This window comes from Mauremys reevesii, linkage group 2, assembly GCF_016161935.1.
Source record: "Mauremys reevesii isolate NIE-2019 linkage group 2, ASM1616193v1, whole genome shotgun sequence".
In the NCBI taxonomy this organism is placed as follows: domain Eukaryota; kingdom Metazoa; phylum Chordata; order Testudines; family Geoemydidae; genus Mauremys; species Mauremys reevesii.
In genome coordinates, this window is record NC_052624.1 from 265494140 (window position 1) to 265514874 (window position 20735).

General features: G+C 44.0%; 1 protein-coding gene across 7 annotated transcripts in view; it reads left to right on the forward strand.

The window, feature by feature from the left end:
- Positions 1 to 20735, forward strand: part of ZHX2 (zinc fingers and homeoboxes 2) — a 118426-nt gene that overhangs the window by 76789 nt on the left and 20902 nt on the right. For 2 of the 7 annotated variants that reach the window (XM_039524344.1, XM_039524345.1), the window contains exons 3-4: positions 5131 to 5424; positions 7673 to 7941. The exons of 2 other annotated variants lie outside the window; for them this stretch is intronic. The gene's annotated coding sequence lies outside the window, so the exon portion shown is untranslated. Of the gene's footprint in view, positions 1 to 5130; positions 5425 to 7672; positions 7942 to 16146; positions 16279 to 20735 lie in introns of those variants that run through there. 3 more of the 7 variants (XM_039524346.1, XM_039524347.1, XM_039524350.1) reach the window with 2 other exon arrangements.

The window sequence follows — 20735 nt, forward strand, 5'->3', positions numbered from 1 at the left end:
GGTGTAAATGGACTAGATTTTTCTTTTCATTCCTTTTTTTTTTTCCCCATCATTTCTCTGTTCCTTCTTCATAAGAACTTCAGTGCTACATTAAAGAGATTACAGGTGCATTTCATCTCTACTTTTTTCCCCATTTTACTTCTTTCCAGCAAGCCTCGGTGGGGGGAAAAAAAAAAAAAAGCTATTGATTTATAGCTTGCTTTCCTGCTAGGAGAGATTGACCTGCTGCTATGTGTCTTCAGACGATGTTCCTTTTGAGCCGCTGAAGGTTGGAAGCAGGGCTGTGTTAAAAGGTGTTCCTCCCCTGGAGCTAGCTGCACCCCAAAGAAATTGTGATCACATGCAGTGTTGTTTTATATCTTCACATCAGATCATTTTTTGTGGACTCGGGGAGGAAAAACACATTTTCTTTTATTAAATAGCCTTTTGATTTCTCACGCTGGATCTCTCATTCACTCACTTTTCTCTCCCCCTTTTCTTCCCAATATGTTTTCACATAGGCCTCGGGCTGTACTTCTTTCCCCCCTTTTCCTCTAAAATGCTAAGCTTGGATCACATCCAACATTTCTTTCAGTGGGTTAAATAATTTGTGCTGCTCCTCCAGGTTTATACAAGAGTCTCTCCCTTGTAGCTTATGGTTCTTGCATCTCTAGGACTGGAGACACAAGGTAAGCAGCATTCTTCAAGCTGGATGTTGGTACATGAACTGGGAATGGCCTTTTTCAGAGCAAATACTTACAGATACATTTATCCCAGGAATCACCTTATTATTTTGTTTTAAAACATTAAACATTTAAAGCCTTGATCTTGGTTCTATATCTACATCCGTACTCTGTTAATGATTCGGGTTGCTGAACTTCAAAAGAGAATGGGCCATTTCTTCAACTGGTGTAAAATCTACCTAATTCCATTGTTCTTCCTTCTCCAGCCCCTTCAAGCAACAGTTGGTGACTGCTGAGTCCAAAAGCAGTGCTAGGAAGGTAGCCCCTGGTTCTCTTTGAGTGTAGTGGTGTGCATCAATGTTACAAGAGAGCAAGAGGTTCTGAGCTCAATCGCTGGCAGTCGAAAAACTTTCCCAGTTCACATATGTACAGGCAGAGATTTGGGACGCGCGCACACACACACACACACACACACACACACACACACGAGTGGTTTGCCTTTTGGTCTCATTTTATCTGAAATTCCAAAGTTTGGGATGGATAAATGATTCCGCTTTGAGGCTGATTCTAACAGAAACCATTTAGATCTAGAACTTGTCTCTGCATAGTTTCCTTTTGTCTTCACATTGTGTTTCACCAGATTGGCTTTATTTTATGTCTTTGTCTATTGTTGTATATACTAGGTAACCTACTGGGAAGTGTCTGTTGTACCTCTTCAGAACTGCTTTACTTTTTCTTTCTCCTTCTTGCCTGAAGAGTGGGAAATTTTACTTAGGATTGAAATGTTTCAAAAGAGAAACAGAAGCACAAGCTGCTTCTTCCGCTCCTGATGCGTGGGGAAAGGGATGTAAAGGGCCACTGATCTGTACCATTCCCAGCCTCATCCACTCACCTGCAGCAATACTTCTTTGTGTCAGACCTCCGCTATTTCATGTCTTGTCTTGAGGCCACTGAAGATGCCAAGTGAATGGATGCATTTTGCTGTATCGGGCCTGGAGTTTTCTAACCCAGTACTGCTCGTCCTCTCCATAGGCTATGTAAAAGAGTCCCTGTAGGTATTTTCTCCTAGATGGGGACACCCTGGCCACTCCCAGTTATCTACACTGGGTGGCTTACACAGAGACCCCTGTATCTTAGCTCTTGCCAGGGGGACCCCTCCCTGTGCAGGCCTTCTTAAGTCTCTTCTGATGGGGAATCAATAGAGATGCCAACCCTCCAAGATTGTCTTGGAGTCTCCAGGAATTAAAGATTAATCTTTAATTAAAGATTATGTCATGTGATAGGAATACATCCAACCAAAATTGGTAACTCTAGGAATCAAAAGGAAAACTAAATGTTGCAGCGCACCTGAGAATAACTTCTTCCCAGAGCCTCCTCAAAAGGAAAAAGGCCAACAGTATGTCCTTACAGTGGAGCCATCTGCGTAGCAGTTTTCGAAGAGTCTCTCTGGGCTGCTGGGAGTTTGCCTGTAAGGCCAGGATGAAAATCGCCTGGATGGGAGTGCCCCCTACAGCTTCCTGCTCAGGGTGGTCTCTCCCCTCAGCTGACTGCAGTTTCCTCCTTTTTAAGGGCCTTCTCCCTCCCACACATGATTGGCAGGGCGGGCCTAGCCCTGCACACAGGGCCTCTCTTACACCTTCCTCTTCAGTGTGGGGTCTATACACTGCATCACAAGCTGGCTCAACAAATGTACCTCTAAAGGTTTCCAGCCATCTTCATTCAAAAGCAGGACCTCTACCGGTGGTCTGTCCAGGGGACAAGTGTCCTTAACACAAACACCCGCATGGCTGGAACTAACTGCATCTTCCCAGTGGCCTTAGCAAATAGATCCAGAATAGAATGGGCAATAAAACTGAACTCCTAGCCTAAGAGCTGGTGTGATGGTACTTCCCCTGCTCTTCATGGTTAGGGTTCTAGCGCGTTGGTAAAGCAGCAAGCAGAGGACTCCGCTGCCGCAAACTGAGCAGCACTTGTTCAGTAGATGATTAAAAGACTTGAGACTCGCAGGCAGGTAGTCTCTTTAAGTGAGATTGAGACAGAGATACCATGAGGCAGGAAGAATATCTGCTAGATTTCTATTTGCTGGTGCCTACTGATAACTCACTCATTTAAACCACTAGGTGGGGTGAAGGAATAGTAGGAGGCACAGAAAGCTGCTTAGCATGGGGTGACGGGGTCCCCAGCTGCAACCTGGGCTGCCTCGCACACTGTGGTGCTAGTGTTAAGCTTACCAGCCTCTCATAGGCACTGCACTTACACAGCCATCCACAGGCAGGGACACACTCAACTGAGCTACATGAATGACCTCCCAGCCACTCATGAACCATCAGTAGAGAAGCTCCAGCCAATTCCCCCAGCTCCCCAGCTGTGCACCCCAGAGCTGTACTGTCTTTCACTAGTCAGAAGCCTGGCCAGTGTAAATTCATTACTTAGTTCGCCACTTCTTCATAAGAAAGTGGACATACACTGGCCTTTATAATCTGAGCTAAGATTTCCCACTGGTAAAACATATATATACACTATAAAGTTAGAATTTAGACTGCGTTTCTATTTTATTTCATTATATATCTAAAATATAAAACAGATGTATAAATACAGAAAGCTAGATTTTAAGTGATTATAAATACCAGGCATAGAGCTCAAAGTTGGTTACCTAAAAAATAAAATAGAAACTCAGTCTAAATTCTAATTTTAACAGACTAAGCAAGATTAGAATCAAGCAATGTCTTATCCTAACAGATGGTACAAGCAGGTTACAGTTCCTCAGTACACAAACTCAGGACCACCCAGAGGATTCAGGGGGCCTGGGGCAAAGCCGGGGAGCTGCGGCGCTTGTACTCACCCAGCGGCGGTCCAAGTCTTCGGCGGCATTTCGGCGGTGGGGGGCCCTTCAGTCGCTCCACATCTTCGGCACCACTAAAGGGCCCCCCGCCGCCGAAATGCCTCTGAAGACCCGGAGCACTGAAGGGCCGCCAAAGACCCGGACCGCCACCAGGCCAGGGCTCGCAGGGGCCCTGTGGGGCTGGGGCCTGGGGCAAGTTGCTCCACTTCCCTCCGCCCGCCCCCCCCCCTCCCTCCGGGCAGCCCTGCACAAACTGGACACCCTTCCAGCCTGGGATCACTCTTCCCCAGTTCAAAGTCTTGTTCTTCCAGGTGTTGAGATGGGGGGCGGGAGGGAAAAGAGGCCAAGTGATGATGTCACTGTCACTCTTTTATACCTTCTTCCAGCTGCTTGAAAAATCCTTGCTGTGACATGGGAGTCACACAGTTCCCTTTGGTCAAGCAGTCTCCATTGTTTATGTACCTCCTCTAAGGAGCCTCTGGGATAGCGGATTGTTTTCTTGATGGGCCATTAACACTTTCTGGGTACTTACTTTGAGGTACAGAGTGTCACACATGGTGCAAAAGGAAATTTGAAGAATAAAGGAAATAAAGGAAAATGCAGTTTGAATTTTTCAGAGAGTCCCAACCAATGAAAGCACCAGCAAAGGGTATATGTGGGGACTAGTTAAGGGGGAGAGACCCAAAATGTATAGTGTGATCCATCTCCTGAAATTCCAAACTGAAATTCTATTTAAAAAAATTCACCCTGGCTACCAGGAAGCTGGTCTCAGTAAAATGGACACATAAGCAGATCAGTACAATGCCAGGAATGGCGACGATAGAAAAGAATGATGATGTCATCAAAAGACAGACCACTGTTTTGGCACAAAGTGCATCTCAGCTGGGATTTGGGAAGGGGAAGTGATCACAGCAAGCAGATCACTGCCACTGCAGTAAGAATCTTAAGAATAAAGTAACTTTTATACAACACAGATAATTATAGCAGTGGATTTCTTTTTCTTGGACTTCCAGAGAATACTAAAGCGAATGGGCCCTACATATATCCTGCAGTAAATGTATCCCTGATGCTTTGGCTCTAGAAGTATAATCCTGCCTGATCTAATTCTCTGGATATTACAGAATAGTTCTGAGACTTTGAGTGCTGGAACTAGGGGTGCTGGGCGTGCTGCTGCACCCCCTGGCTTGAAGTATTTTCCATTGTTTACAGTTTGGTTCAATGGCTCTCAGCACCCCATATTTACAAATTGTTCCATCACCCATCCTTGAGACCGCCCCCAAACAAGAATAACTCTAGATTGCTCCGTTAAATAGGCATAATCAGCACAGAATTTTGCCACTGATAAGAAGGAAGCAGGATATTGTTTAGAAGGGACAGAACCCCCCTGGATTTGCCCTGCTTTAACTAGGATCAGATCTGGATCCAAAATAGTTACACAAAACTGTTGGACTGGGTTGCATGGCTAGATTTAAGCATACGATCAATAAGCATGTGCCTAGGTCGCCAGCTGCTGGAGAGGTGTGATAGGGCTAAAACCGAGGTTTTCATTTAAATGAAAAAATTGTTTCTAGCCTTTATGGTCACAAAGAAAAGCTTGAAAATGTGACCTATGTTTAATTGCTGCAGGGCTGTCTTCAGACTTCCAGCATCTTTCACTAGAGCCAGGGAGGAAGCTGTCAGGACTCCACCTGCCTCAATACAGGCCAGACCCCTTCTCTGGATGCAGGGAGCCTGTCTCGTCTGTGATTCTGGGAGCAATCCCCTGCTGCTGTTCAGGGGATGAAAGTAGCCTAGGCTCCCATCACTGCCTGAGGAGAGGGCACTAGCACCGGTCCACCCGCTCTACTGGAGTGGTGGCCAGGGGGGCCCACATGGACCAGTGCCTATGATCCCAGATTGCCTTAATCCAGACCTGTGTGGGTGAGTAGAATGATTTTAGGCAGCATTGCTAAAGTGATTTATTAATGTCATCTGCCTTTTCTGTTTCAGAAACAAATTATTGAATATACTGCAGTGTAAAAATTAAATATCTGGGGTGGGGTGTGTCCTATAAAAACAAAACACCACCACCGGCGAATGCATTTAAAAGCACTACAGAGGAGCTGGGTACCAGTCTGAGATAAGATCCATTCAAAAGTGAGGTGTAAAATTGTTGCCTTTCTCTGATGTCTTCAGTTTCCTGAAGTAACCTGGTTCTTATATTAGAGTAACCAAGCCGGAGCTTTTTACCACTCTCTTCCCCCCCCTCCCACACATACACACACCCCAAAATGTATTTTAGCACTAGCTGGTTACAAAATCAGCAGTTCTTGGAACTTCAGAGTGATTTGTGAATCTTTTCCTCTTCTGAGGTTTTTGTGTATTTTACTGCCAGATGTACTGCTGAATGATTAACATGTCTGAGCGTTTATTTGTTTGGGGCCTTTTTTGCAGAGTCAAGGAAGGGAGGAGTGAAAGTGTGTGTTAGGTGAACTGAGTGAGAAATCAGGATATAGTCTGGTCTAGGGTTGCCAGGTGTCCGGTTTTTGACTGGAAAGTCCAGTCAAAAGGGGGACCTGGCAGTGTCCGGTCAGATGTACCGACTGGACACCAAAAATCCGAAACCGGGGAAGGCAGGCACCAGGGCATCAACCTGCATTATCTCCTGTTCAGCTGGGGTCGCCTCCTACCTGCATCTCGTGGGCAGGCAGCAGGCTCCACATCAGGCTGCAGTTCCCATCTCAGCCCTGGAGCAGAGGAAGCGACGAGGAAGGAGGAGGGGGGAAAGCAGCAAGCAATAGAGGGAGAAGAGCGAGAAGGGGGGTGGGGCCTTGGGAGAAAGAGGCAGAGAAGGGGTGGGGCCTTGGGGGGAAGAGGTGGAACAGGGGGCAGGACCTCAGGGGGAAGAGGCGGGGCAGAGGGTCCAGTTTTCAGAAATTAGAAATTTGGCAACACTAGTCTGGTCTCCTTGCTGTCCTCCTTCTTTAGACCTGTCTGTAGCGCTCCTCATGCTTTTCACACTTTGTGATCCTCCGACACAGCATTGTGGATTATTAACTTCTTGTTCTGACTGAGAAAACATGTATTTTAGCACTCTGCAAACTTCAGCCTTTTGTATTCACAGGGGCCTCAGGAAGAATTTTTTTTTTGCAGGGGATGGGGAGTGAGTGATTCATACCCTTAATTCCACCTTCAATTTTGTGGGTTATTTTGCAATTAAGCTCCCAAGAGAAATTCACATGAAACTGCAAAGTTCTGGACAGTGTTTGGATTCAAACAGAATTTTGACTGGCTTCTGACTGAAAACATCTTTCCGTTCCATTTGGCTTGAAAGGCAGTTCAGGCTGCCCAAAGTACAGCTCCTTACTGAAATAATTATATGTAGAATTTTTATAACACCTTCCATCTGAGGTTTTCAAAGTGCCTCATTGACAAACAAGCCTCACCACACCCCCTGCAAATTAGGGACGTGCTGTTGAGCACACTTTCACAGATGTAGAAACCAAGGAATAGAAAGATATTAACACTTTCTTTCGATTTCCCCTTCCCCCCTGCAAAATTTAGCTATAAGAGACTCCATCATGATAGCAAGCACAGAACAGCATTGGGGTTTAGAGCAGGAGGAAAGAAGTTGAGGGAGGGATAAGAACCATAAAACGTAAAAGGAAAACTGAAGTATGGCATTGAAGTGATGTTAAAAACCTAGGCCTAGATCCTGCTTCCCTTCCACTGATTTAGATAGGTGCAGAATTGTGAAGCTTTGAGTTTATTTACACTTTTGTACTTCCATCAGCTGTATTTTATTTTGCGCTTGCTGTATTTCATTCATCCTAATATAATCCTTTTGGAGAGGGGCTAATACATTTTGCCTTTTGGATGAATAGACTAGTTACAAGAAGTATTTAAAATAATTTCTTCAAATATTTGATAAAGGAATAAACCTGTTAAATGCCTAGACTCAGCATGCATCAAAAAAAGGCAAAAGCAAATAACAAGTGGACTTACTAAGTGGGAACTGAGAATTATTTCTCTGAGGACGTTTTCTATATAGCTAAGCAAGTGTTTTCTTTGTAAAACGAGAGATCTCACTGAAATGTCCATATGTAATTCCCCATTTCTGCTTTTGTGACCTATTGCTCAAGATACATTATAGCAATCTTACTCATGAGGACATATTTCTTCCCTGCAGCTGCATGGGCTGAAAGCAGGCAGTAGCACCTGACAGCAGTGGACAGAAGCTCTTATTGTGAGGACCAGCCAGGGCAAAGGATTCACTGCAGGACAGTCTGACCCAATCGCTCTACTCCAAGGCCACAAATACTCCAGGACTTCTGCCTGACTACAGTGCCCCCAATAGCCTCATCAAAACCCTGGAAATTACCAGATGCCCAGACTACATCTCCTTGGTAACTGGCTGGATCACTGGTGGTTAATTTTAAAAAGAACATAATTACACAGGTAATGAGCTTTCTGTGCAATTTTCAGGGGTTGTCGGTTCCTAAAACTCTTGTCCAGGGTCTTATCACCTATCTCTGGCCTCCCTGACATCCATATTGCCTTCTCCACACCAGTCCATACAAAGCAATGCTGCTAAGGACCACATTCCTTGCCTGTGGATCTGATCTGATCTTCTGACATGCAGTACACCCCTCTGAATTCCTCTCTTGCAGTACACCCCTGTATTTCATTTCAGCTTATTCGAGCTTCCTGTCTTCCTCTTCAACACCCCTCCTCCCCCATACATTCTCTCTCTCTCTCTCTCTCTCATCTGATTTTTCTCTTACCATGTCATCCCAAGCCCCCTACTCCATCAGTGATGTCAGCCTCAGTACCCCATATGACTGTTTTTCACAACCACCTCTTCACTTTATTCCATGCTGCCCCCTCAGCATGGACCAGCTTTCCTGAGCTGCAGTACAAAGCCCCTGCCCTCTTCTCATTCAAATCCTTCTCGAAGTCCCTCTCTTTCTGCACTGCTTACAAGAGACTAAAGGCCAGATTTTCAGGGGCGGTGAATACCTTTTACTCTCATTGACTTCAACTGGAATCCTGGGGGCTCAGCACCTCTGAAGGATTTCTGGTCCACTGAATTCGATGGGAATCCATTCATTGGTTTCATGGCCACTGGACAAAGTCTAAGTTACTTCAAATACTTACTAATTTTATTAATCTGTAGTCCATCATCCTGTGTGTGTGTGGCAGAACAGTTACATAATTTGATTACCGTTCCCTGTGTGCAACTACTAATTGGCAGAGTTCAGCAAAAAAAACTTCTTCAAAGATTAGGTTATTACAGATTTATTTACTACTTCTTGCACCTTCCTTTAAGAATCTGGTATCTATCTGAGACAGGACATGAGAAACCACTGGCAGTTCTAAGGATGAATGTGCTATGCAAGTGCAAAGCGTAAAGCAAGTGATCTAGTTTGATCACACATCTATAAAGCTACTTGAGGGCAAGAAGAATCCTGGAATTCAATGAGCAATATATTCGAGTCTCTAGTATAAGCTACTATAAGAATATAAGAACGGCCATACTGGGTCAGACCAGTGGTCCATCCAGCCCAGTATCCTGTCTTCCAACAGTGGCCAATGCCAGGTGCTTCAGAGGGAATGAACAGAACAGGCAGTCATCGAGTGATCCATCCACTACTGTCCATTCCCAGCTTCTGGCAAACGGAGATTAGGGACACTCAGAATGTGGTGTTGCAGACCTGCCCATCCTAACTAATAGCAGTTCATGGACCTTTCCTCCATGAATTTATCTAGTTCTTTTAGAATCCTGTTATATTTTTGGCCTTCACAACATACCCTGGCAAAAAGCTCCACAGGTTGACTGTGCGTTGTGTGAAGAAATACTTGCTTTTTGTTTGTTCTAAACCTGCTGCCTATTAATTTCATTGGGTGACCCCTAGTTCTTGTATTATGTGAAGGAGTAAAACATTTCCTTGTTTACTTTCTCCACACCAGTCATGATTTTATAGACCTCCATCCTATCCCCTCTTAGTCGTCTCTTTTCTAAGATGAAAAGTCCCAGTCTTCTTAATCTCGCCTCACAAGGAAGCTGTTACATACTCCTAATAATTTTGTTGCCCTTTGCTGAACCTTTTCCAATTCCAATATATCTTTTTTGAGATGTGATGACAGATTTGCACACAGTATCCAAGGTGTGGGTGTACAGTGGGTTTATAGAGGCATTATGATATTTTCTGACTTATCTATCCTTTTCCTAATGGTTCCTAACATTCTGATAGCTTTTTTGACTGCTGCTGCACACTGAGCAGATTTTTTTTCAGGGAACTATCCACAATGACTCCAAAATCTCTTTCTTGAGTGCTAACAGCTAATTTAGACCCCATTATTTTGTATTTACAGCAGGGATGAGGATTATGTTTTCCAATGTGCTTTACTTTGCGTGGATCAACATTGAATTTCATCTGTCATTTTGTTGCCCAGTTTTGCGTGAGTCCTTTGTAACTCTTTGCAGTCTGCTTTGGATTTAACTATATTGAGTAATTTTGTATCATCTTCAGATTTTGCTACCTCATTGTTTTACCCATTTTTTCCAGATAATTTATTAATGTCTTGAGCAGCACTGGTCCCAGTACAGATCCCTGGGGGACACCATTATTTATCTCTCTTCATTCTGAAAACTGGCCATTTTTTCCTACTCTCTGTTTCCTATCTTTTAACCAGTTACTAATCCATGAGAGGACCTTCCCTCTATTCTGATGACTCCTTACTTTGCTTAATAGCCTTTGGTTAGGGACCTTGTCAAAGGCTTTCTGTAAGTCCAAGTACGCTATATCCACTGGACTCCCTTGTCCACATGTTTGTTGATCGCCACAAAGAATTCTAATAGATTAGCCAGGCACAATTTCCCTTTACAAAAGCCATGTTGACTCTTCCCCAACAAATGGTTTTGTATGTTTCCAAACCAGCTAATGTTGCAAACAGGCCCACTGATAGGGTTGCCAGGTGCCCGGTTTTTTACCAGAACACCCAGGCAAAAAGGGACCCCAGGGGCTCCGGTCAGCATTGCTGACTGGGCCATTTAAAGCCCAGTTGACAGTGCTGGCAGGCTCCCTACCTGGCTCCACGTAGCTCCCGGAAGGGGCTGGCATGTCCCGCACCTAGGTGAAGGGATGGTCGGGGGGCTCCAGGTGCTGCCCCCACCCCAAGCGCCAGCTCCGCAGCTCCCATTGGCCAGGAACCGCAGCCAATGGGAGCTGCGGAGGCAGTGCCTGCAGATGGAGGCTGTACACAGAGCTGCCTGGCTGCGCCCCCGACTAGGAGCCAGAGGGACATGTCACTGCTTCCGGGAGATGCCCAAGGTAAGTGCTGCCTGGAGCCTGAACCCCCTCCCATGCCCATATTCCTGCCCCAGCCCTGAGCCCACTCCCAAACTCCCTTCCACAGCCCATACCCCAACCCCCAGCCCTGAGCCCCCTCCCATACCCAAACTTCCTCCCAGAGTCAGCATCCCAACCCCCTGCCCCAGCCTTGATCCCCCTCCTGCACTCCAAACCCCTCAGCCCCACACCAGCCAGAGCCCTCACCCCCCCACACACACACACTCCAACCCCAGACCAGAGCCACCTCCCACACCCTGAACCCCTCATTTCTGGTCCCACCCCAGAGCCCACACCCCCAGACCAGAGCCTGTACCCCCTCCCACATCCCAACCCCCTGCCTCAGCCCTGAGCCACCTCCTGCACCCAAACTCCCTCCCGGAGCCCACACCCACTCCTGCACTCTGAACCCCTCATCTCCAGCCCAGACCCCCTGCTGCACCCCAAACCTCTCATCCCCCACCCAAGAGCTGGCACCCCCAGCTAGAGCCCTCAGCCCACCAACCCGCTACCCCAGCCTGGAGCCCCCTCCTGCACCCTGAACCCCTCATTTCTGGCCCCATCCCAAAGCCCACACCCACAGCCTGTACCCCTTCCCACACTCCCACCCCCTGCCTCAGGCCAGAGCCCCCTCCCACGCTCCGAACCCCTGGGTCCCACCCCCCAGCCTGGAGCCGCCTCCTGCACCTCAAACCCTTCATCCCTGGCTCCACCCCAGAGCTCGCACCCCCAGCCAGAGCCCGCACTCCCCCCCCCCCGCTACCCAACCTCTTGCCCCAGCCCAGTGAAAATTAGTGAGTGAGAGTGGAGGAGAGCGAGCGACAGAGAGAGGGGGGATGGAGTGAGTGGGAACAGGGCCTCAGGGAAGGGAAGGGGCAGGAGGCAGGGCAAGTATGTTAGGTTTTGTGCAATTAGAAAGTTGGCAACCTTACCCACTAAGATAGAACACCATAATCTGTCTGAGACCCATCACTCCCTGCTGTAATTCAGATTAGAATTAGCAGAATTAATGCTACAAACAACAGTTTGCTTGCTTCCTTGTGTCTTGCCTGCCTGACCATTTAAAATGGGAAGAAAGGATTGTAAATTTGAGAGACAGGTTTGTGTTTTTCCACCAGATTATGCACAATCAATTTTGGGTGGCAAGGGGAAAGAATTGCCTTGTGCACCCAAGTTCTAGCATGTACAAAGGCCTTTTGTGACCTTGCCAAATCTTTGTTGTAGCAAACCATTACTGTGCATAGAGGGCAATGGCTTTATACTGTGTCAAATCTGAGTGGTGAAATATGCTTAATAGAGGAAGGAGAAGTCGTTCTATCATGTGATCTGAAATGGCAAAGTGTGTTTGTTTGCCATTGTGCCTAATAGATGCCTGATTTGCAAGTAGTAATGCTTAATAAACTGTAAAAGCTCACCTGAAATGTCAGGCATTATATGGTTGGACAGCCCTTTTCCCTAGGAATGGGCACTGTTTGAAAGGTTTTCTAGCAGGGATGTGTGTTTGCAAACTATGCTTATATTCTCACCCACTTTGCAAGTAAGGGGTGCATTGGCCTAAAGGAAACAAGTATCTGAGTCTAAGTTTAATTTCCTGTATTTGAGACTCTTGTCTCAACTCTTGAAGTAGTTATTGTCTCATTTGTTACAAATGAAGCCAACTTCGTTGGCTAGCATTCCATAGAGTGCATTTTTGAAAAACTTGACTATATCCACAGTTTAGAGGTTGATGGGAAGGCTGAATTCAGTGTCATTATAATGATGTTTTTTATTTATGAAGTTGCTACCATGGAAGCTAGGGACAATGATTCTGGATCCAGTTCACTGAAAGCAGCATGCTGTTCAGGTTCTTATTATTCTAAATTAATGTGTTGCTTGTGAGAGGTGCTGGGAGACTTTGTATCCTACTGTTATTAAACATTGGGTGTTGTGAGAATAAATATACAAACAAGATTGTGAGGTGCCCACATTCTACAGTGGTGTGGATCATATAAGTTCCACAGATAGATAAGTGCCTAAGCTAGAAGTCTGTACGTGTAGAGGGGACACAGAAAGGTATAATTTCAAATTGCTGCAAGGGATTTTAGCCAGTAATGGAAATCACCTGGCAGCACTTCAAAAAAAAAAAAGTCCCCTAGTTGTGGTGTTGCGTTTTGATGGCCATCTACAGAATACGTTTGAAAATAATTTTTCCTTTAAACAAGTTACAATAAAATACATTTTAATTAAAAAATGTGACAAGATCAGATTGGATCCCAATTATACCAGGATATCTTTGTACAAAAGCCTCTCATTAAAACTAAGTCCTCTAATCACCATGGGATTAAAAAAATAGAGAGACAAGAAAGCCTAACCATTGTAAACCACTCCCCATTCAAGTACTGTATTCCTTGTATAATTTTGGCTACACTTAAAAAAGCAAATCACCACCACCCCAAAGTAATCAGTCACAATGGGGCTGTATAGATTTGGCCAGCTGATCTCCATCAAAAGCTTCTCTATCTTATAAAGATACTTTTGCACAAGATCTTTGTCTTGTCTTGGGGTGAGTTTCTTTTAAAAACTAGGGGAAGCAAGTTTTATGTTAATATCATCCAGCGCTGACTGTGACTGCAGGGGAACTAATCAAATTTTAGGAAGGAGCTGTACCAAACAAACTGTTTTCCCCAGTGACAGGAAAAATAAAGACTGGAGTGCAAGGCTGAGATTTTCAAAATGGGTCCCTGAGGTTCATCTCCTAAATCCATATTTAGGTCCTGACTCAGCCAGGTACTTAAGGATGTGACTAGTACCAAAGATTTCAGTGGGACTGACTATTCTGTGCTTAAAGCCAGACGTGCTTAAGAACCTGGCTGAATCATGGCCTTAGGTACCAAAATAAGAGGCCTGGTTTTCTTGGGTGCTAAGCACACCTCCATCAACCTCCATCAACCTCAGCCTGATGCCTACCTTCATGCCTCCAGCTTCCATCCGGGCACACCACAAGATCCATTGTCTACAGCCAAGCACTGAGCTAACCCCACAGACAGAGACCAACACCTAGAAAATCTCCACCAAGCATTCTCAAGACTACAGTACCCACACGAGGAAATAAGGAAACAGATCAACAGAGCCAGATGTGTACCCAGAAACCTCCTTCTGCAAGACAAACCCAAGAAAGAAACCAACAGGACTCCACTGGCCATCACATACAGTCCCCAGCTCAAGCATCATCAGGGATCTACAACCCATCCTGGACAATGATCCCACACTCTTTGGGTGGCAGGCCAGACAGACAACCTGCCAACCTGAAGCATATTCTCACCAACAACTGCACACCACACCATAGTAACTCTAACTCAGGAACCAACCCATGCAACAAACGATCGATGCCAACTCTGCCATATCTACACCAGCAACACCATCACAGGACCTAACCAGATCAGCCACACCATCACCGGGTTCATTTTCACCTGCCACCACCACCAATAATATATATGCCATCATATGCCAGCAATGCCCCTCTGCTGTACATCGGCCAAAACTGACAGTCTCTAAGGAAAAGGATAAATGGACACAAATCAGACATTAGGAATGGCAATATACAAAACCTGTAGGAGAACACTTCAACCTCCAAAAACTTTAGAACCAGACTTCAAAGAGAAACTGCTGAGCTCCAATTCATCTGCAAATTTAACACCATCAGCTTAGGACTAAACAAAGAAACAGGGCCCCATCCTCCTGATTGATCTAACATATATACACACCTGTCCGCTCATGCTGCAAAACTTCTGTTAGTCTATAAGGTGCCACAGGATTCTTTGCTGCTTCTACAGAACCAGACTAACACGGCTACCCCTCTGATACTAAGCACACAGCAGCTACCCTTGGCTTAATTTGAGAGGTACTGGATGCTCAGAACATATGAAAGCCAAGCTGTTTATTTAGGTGCCTAAATATGGACTAAGGACTCCTATTTTTTTTTAACATTTTTGAGAGCATAATTATTGTGCAAATACTTCTGCTGTGTTTCCCCTGTAGTGCATCCTGCACCCATCCTTATAGTATCAAGGCACAGAAACCTCAGGAGTTCACTTTTAGTAGAGGGGTTTTAAATCTGGTTTCCTTTTATTCCAGATTGGAACCGGTGGTTTAAAAATGGGAACTATTGACCTGTCATGAGATGCTAAAAAAAGGCTCTAGGCTAACTGAAGTTCACATTTCAGAAACCTTGCCAATTTAAATGAGTACGAATGATAGGTGGCATCAGTGGGAACACAGAGTTAAAGGAGGAAAATAAGGAAAATGTGGAAAACAGCAGTATATTGGGAGTAAGGTTGAAACCACCATGTGGGAGGAAGATTTTAAGGTATCCCATTCTCAGATTACCCTCTCCTGATCTGTGAAAAAAGGCTCAAAGAAATAGTGATCCTTCTTCAGCAATGTAAAGATGAAGTACATAAAGAAGCCCTTGGGAGAAAGGAAATAAAGTAGTTAAATAGTGACCCAACTACATAATAAATATTTAAATCAGGCGGCCCATCCCTATGTTTTGATAATGCATCTTGGTGGGTTGCTACCCATGCAGCTGAAACTTCTTAAGCATTTGATGGCACCTTATTTTATATATATAGTATAAAAAACGTTTATTTTGCTTTCCACCTCTGCTAGATTTTCCTATGCAACAGTAATATTACAAACCTAAGCTTTCAAAAATCATGAGCCAGGCCCCAAAAAATCATGAAATTGACTTAAAAATCATGATTTTTTATTTTTTTTGGTACCACACACACCAATATGGTTCTTTCTATTTGCCTTCTGGTGCTGAGGCTTTAAGAACTTCAAATATCACAAAATTACAACTGCTGGCAACACTGAAGAGGTGTCCAATATGTAAAGGCAGCACAATGGGTGTATCATCAACAGCAGGGATCAAACCCAGAATCTCTGGATCTGAAAGCATGAACAGCTGATGTGTGAGCTAAAAGACCCATCTCTCTTAGCCAAGGCTGATTCTGCAGGCTTATTGACCTCTCTGTGTCACCCAGTCAGCAGAGACGGAAAGAGCACCACATTGAATAAGCATGAGTTACCAATGTACATCATTCATTTTTAAAAGTTTTTTGTTTTTATTGTTCCATTTTATAAGGTATCTACTAAGAACTTTCCTAACTGGTCAATAAGCTACTCAAACAAAAGTCTGTCGCGTGCCGGGGGGAGCTGAAGGAGGTATTTGTCATTCAAACACGTCCTCTTGGTTATATGCAGGTTTTTTCGTTACCTTCTGTTTGGTTTTTTTTCATTTTTGTTTTCCAAATTAAAAAGTTTTCAGTGCTTGTGAAAGGTGCCAGATTGCTGATGCTGGAAACTGAAGCCCAAAATTCACAGGACAAGTACAGCAGGGAAAGCTTTTCCACAGCAAACCACCAGCGTGCCTCAACCTTCATTGCAGGAATCACATTTAGAAGTGAGTCTCCACATATATTCAATCCCTGACATTTCTGCTGAGACTTAAATCAGGCATTGAATGCCCCCAACTATGCAGGTTTACGGGAGGGAGGAGTTGGTGGGGGGAGGGAGCTTTTAGTACAATGATAAGTTTTCTCCTCTGTGAAATCCTCTGGGCACTGCCTGGCTTCCTGTATCATTCGTGACATGTGCCATATGTTGTGTTTGTCAAGCCAGAGAACAGTGCTTTATGGGATATTTTTCAACAAACTAAAGATCTTTTAAAAAGGCAGTTAAAACTTGTTTCTGTGCTGAATGCCCCATACAGTAGGAATGTCCAGCAGGTACATCTAGGCTTAACTCTGTTTTCTTTAACTTTGTAATTCAACTTCAAAAGTCTTCATGAGTGCCTGTAAACTGATGTTGTTGCATGGAAAAGGTGATTTTTTTTCTAGTTAGATGAAAAGATTGTACAATTCTCTGTGGAGAAGACTGGTGCTAGAAACACAAAAGGGTAAACACTTTGTCCTATTGCTTAAAAACTGTAAACATATGAAGAGAAGAAATCAAATGATGAAGGACCTGGCTAGACCCTAGACTGTCCAGTTTTCCTTGTGGTCTGGGGACACTTAACCTGGTAGAGTTCTTACCTTATGTTTAAAGTGGATAAAATTACTTCAGCATGAGAATGTATTCCATGTAGGTGGGGAAAAGCTGTCATGGAAGAGATCAGAGGAAGGAGAAAGAAAACCCAGGAGGTGCCATTTAGATGTTTGATCTTAACAAATGGAGTTGGTTTCTAAAAGTTGCTAGAATGAAGAGTGATCCTTTAACTCACCCCCACCCCCACCCCAGGATGACTCACTCTTCTGTAAAGGCATCAAATGTGCTTCAAAAGAGAAGAAACTAAATACTCAGACAAATAATTTTTTCCATGTAAAATCAAATGTGGATGCAGCTGGGGTTTACGCAGTGTAGTGGAGGGTCCTATCTAGAAATACATTTTCTATTCTGTATCTGTAAATCACATGCCTCCCATCTTATGGCCACAGCTAAAGCCAAGATGGAGAAAGTTGAATCCAGTGATGGAAATTCAACCAGCTGAATAGGCAGGGAATTAGAGTGGCTAGGGTAATTGTTCTGTAATTTTATACTTTTCCTATTAAGAAAACTCAGTCAAATTTTTAAAAACCCTTTTTAGAAATCCAGAGTTTGATTTTTTTTTTACACACACAAAACTAAAACAAACAAACAAAAAACACAACTTTACTAGCAACATTTTTTTTACACAGTGCATAATTCACCCGTAGAATTCACTGCCACTGGAAATAATTGAGGCCAAGGATTTGAAGAGGTTAGACATTTCTGTGGCTATTGAGAACACTTACTATTACAAATAAGTAGGATATTTAAAAATATAGTTTTGGAAAGATATAAACCTTCATGCCATGCTTGCAGAAACAGTCTGTTCCAGTGGATAGAGCACTGGACAAGAAGTATGGAAACAGGGATTCCATCTCCAGCTCTGCCACTGATCTGCTGTTTGACTTTGGACAAGTTACTTCACCTCCCGGTGTCCATTCTTCCACCCACCCCTTGTCTGTTTAGCCTGTAAGCTCTTCTAGACAGAGTCAGTCTCTTACTATGATTGTGGAGTGTTTGCCAGACAGAGGCCCTCATCATTGGGGGAACCACCATGCATTACTGTGCTGCAAATAATTATGTTTCAGGGTGTAAACTAACCACCAAGTGACAAGGGTTAGAGGAGAAACTTCCCTTTTAGACAGATTATTCCATGATGATTCAAAATACAAAGTCAGGGCCAACATTTTCTGACTTGAGAGGCAGGCTCCTAAAACTGCACTCAGGCACCTACATATAATCAGCTTGATACGGTGCTAAGAACCTGAATCTCCCGTTGATTTTACTGGGACTAGTGAGTGTCTTTTGCACTTATATTTAGGTCCCTAAACATGGATTTAGGCGCCTAACTTTAAGCCATCAACTGTAAATATTCTGGCTGATGATTCTAGCTGGGAATTTTTTTTAAAAGTCATGGCACACAGTATTTTAGTTTAATATTAAACTTAACTGGGAAAGGACTGTCCATTTGTGTATGTACAATAGCTAGTGTAGCCCTGATTCTGTCTGAGGCCTTGGACTCTCAGCAATGCAAATGACAAAGTTTATTTTTCATGATGAAAGTCTTCAAATAGCTGTCGTCTATAGTTTAAAAATCTGCAATGAGAACAAAGTACCTATGTAAATTATATAACACTTACTAGTATGTCTTGGTTTGATGAGGCGTCTCCCAGTATACATGATTTTATACCATTTATAAGCCCAGATCACTATCACACTGGGCATATACATGCCAAATTTGTTTAAAGACAAAGGGGAAGATTTTCAATGGCACAGAGAGGAGTTAGTCACACAGCTCCTATTGGCTTTAATAATAATAAATACCAACCACTCTTCGTCAGTAGATCTCAGAGTGCATCGCAGTCTATAATGCATTTATTCTCACAACGTCCCTACTAGTGCTATTATCTCCATTTTACAGATGGGGAACTAAAGTTCAAAGAGGCTAAGTAACTTGCCCAAGGTCACACAGGAAGTCTGTGGCAGAACAGGGAACTCATCCCAGGTTTCCAAAGTCCTAGGCTAGTGCTATTACCACTGGGTCATCCTTCCTCTGCAGTCAATACCCCTTGGTGCCTTTGAAAATTTCCCCTCCTCCCACCCACCGTCCCAACCCCCCCAAAAAACAACATGGAGTCTTGTTCAGTAGTTAATTGGCAGGCTAGGGTGATGAAGACCAGTGACTAGTGATTTGGGATGCCTCCTTTAAAGGTACCTTAAGGAGTATCTTAAGAGGGCTTGATTTTCAGAAAGTGCTGAGCACCAGCTGTCGGAAAGTCAGGCCCTTTGTACTGTCCCAGGTCGGGTGCCGAAAAAGTAGAGCGCCCAGAATCACTAGTCGCTTTTGGAATCTTGACCATATGATTTTATAAGAAAGAAAAACTACAAATCACTTTTTTCATTTAGAATTCTAGGTGTCAAAAAACAGCCATAATCATGAACACCTGGATGTTTTCAAATTGTGTTCTGTTTATGGCACTATAATTATTTTTTAAGTTTCATTTTGTCACTACTAACATACATGAAGCAAAAATAATAGAATAATTCAAATTATACAGAAGTTTATCTTTAACATTAACCTAATAAATTAACATTTCCACACAAGTATTATAAATCTTATTCAGAACCCTCACCTTCTAATTCCACTTTCTTCTAATTCCATTTTATTCAACCTACAAAGAATCAAAAGGGTCTCAAGCCTCTAGCCAGCTCCAACATGAATAAAAGTTTAGAACAGGGTTTCTCAAACAGGGGTCGCCGCTTGTGTAAGGAAAGCCCCTGGCAGGCCGGGCCGGTGTGTTTACCTGCCCCATCCGCAGGTCCGGCAAATCGCGGCTCCCACTGGCCACGGATCGCTGCTCTGGGCCACTGGGAGCTGCTGGAAGCGGCGGCCAGTAAGTCCCTCGGCTGGACCTGTGGACGGGACAGATAAACACACCGGCCTGGCCCGCCAGGGGCTTTCCCTACACAAGCAGCAACCCCTGTTTGAGAAACCCTGGTTTAGAAGATCTAGTCTGTATTCCCCAACACATTGTCCAATGTAAACTGTGCTCCAACTTCCAAGTATGAGATCTTCCCGAAGTTTTTCCCTTCTACTACTATTTTCTTCTGTAAATCATGTAAGCTATAACCAGCTGCTATATATGAACCTTCTTATGGGTCTCATTTGCCCTGGTCCACTTGTGCTTATTCCCCTGTACATTATTAAAATGTGCTAAGCATGTAATTACAGTAGAATGTAATGGCATTTTCGCTATCCTAGTTGATATGCTTTTTTATATTACTGTAACAGCTGCACGCTTAAAAACAGTTGTGGGGGGAGGAAACACTATCCCGTGTAGGTTCCTTTTCATACCCTGAAATGTAACTCTCCTCCCACATCCCTGGATTTAGCTTTTCTAAATGGGGACAGGATAATAACTCTAATATACTGCACACCTTTGCCATCTCCCCCTCCCATGGTCTTTGTGTGGTGAAAAATAAGTGGGGGATGTATGATGATTGATCATGTAATGTTAATTAAAATCTGCTCTGGCCTAAACTCCTCGAGTTTGACTTTTGCATAGCCATGCCTCTTGGAATCAAGTGTTTCAAAGTCAAGCATGCACATCCACACTTTGAATCTTGTAGATGATGTGCAGGCACAAGTTGAAAGGTATGGGGAGAGGAAGCCATCAATGAAGCAAGTCAGAAATTAACTAGCCAGTTCAGGCATAGAGTAGTTGCAGCATTGTAGAGTGCTTGGCTTTAGAGTACTGACAGTGGTAAGAAATTCTGCTGATAAGAGGAAATAAATGCAACTGATTTTCTACTTTATAAAGTGGCCGTGCAGTT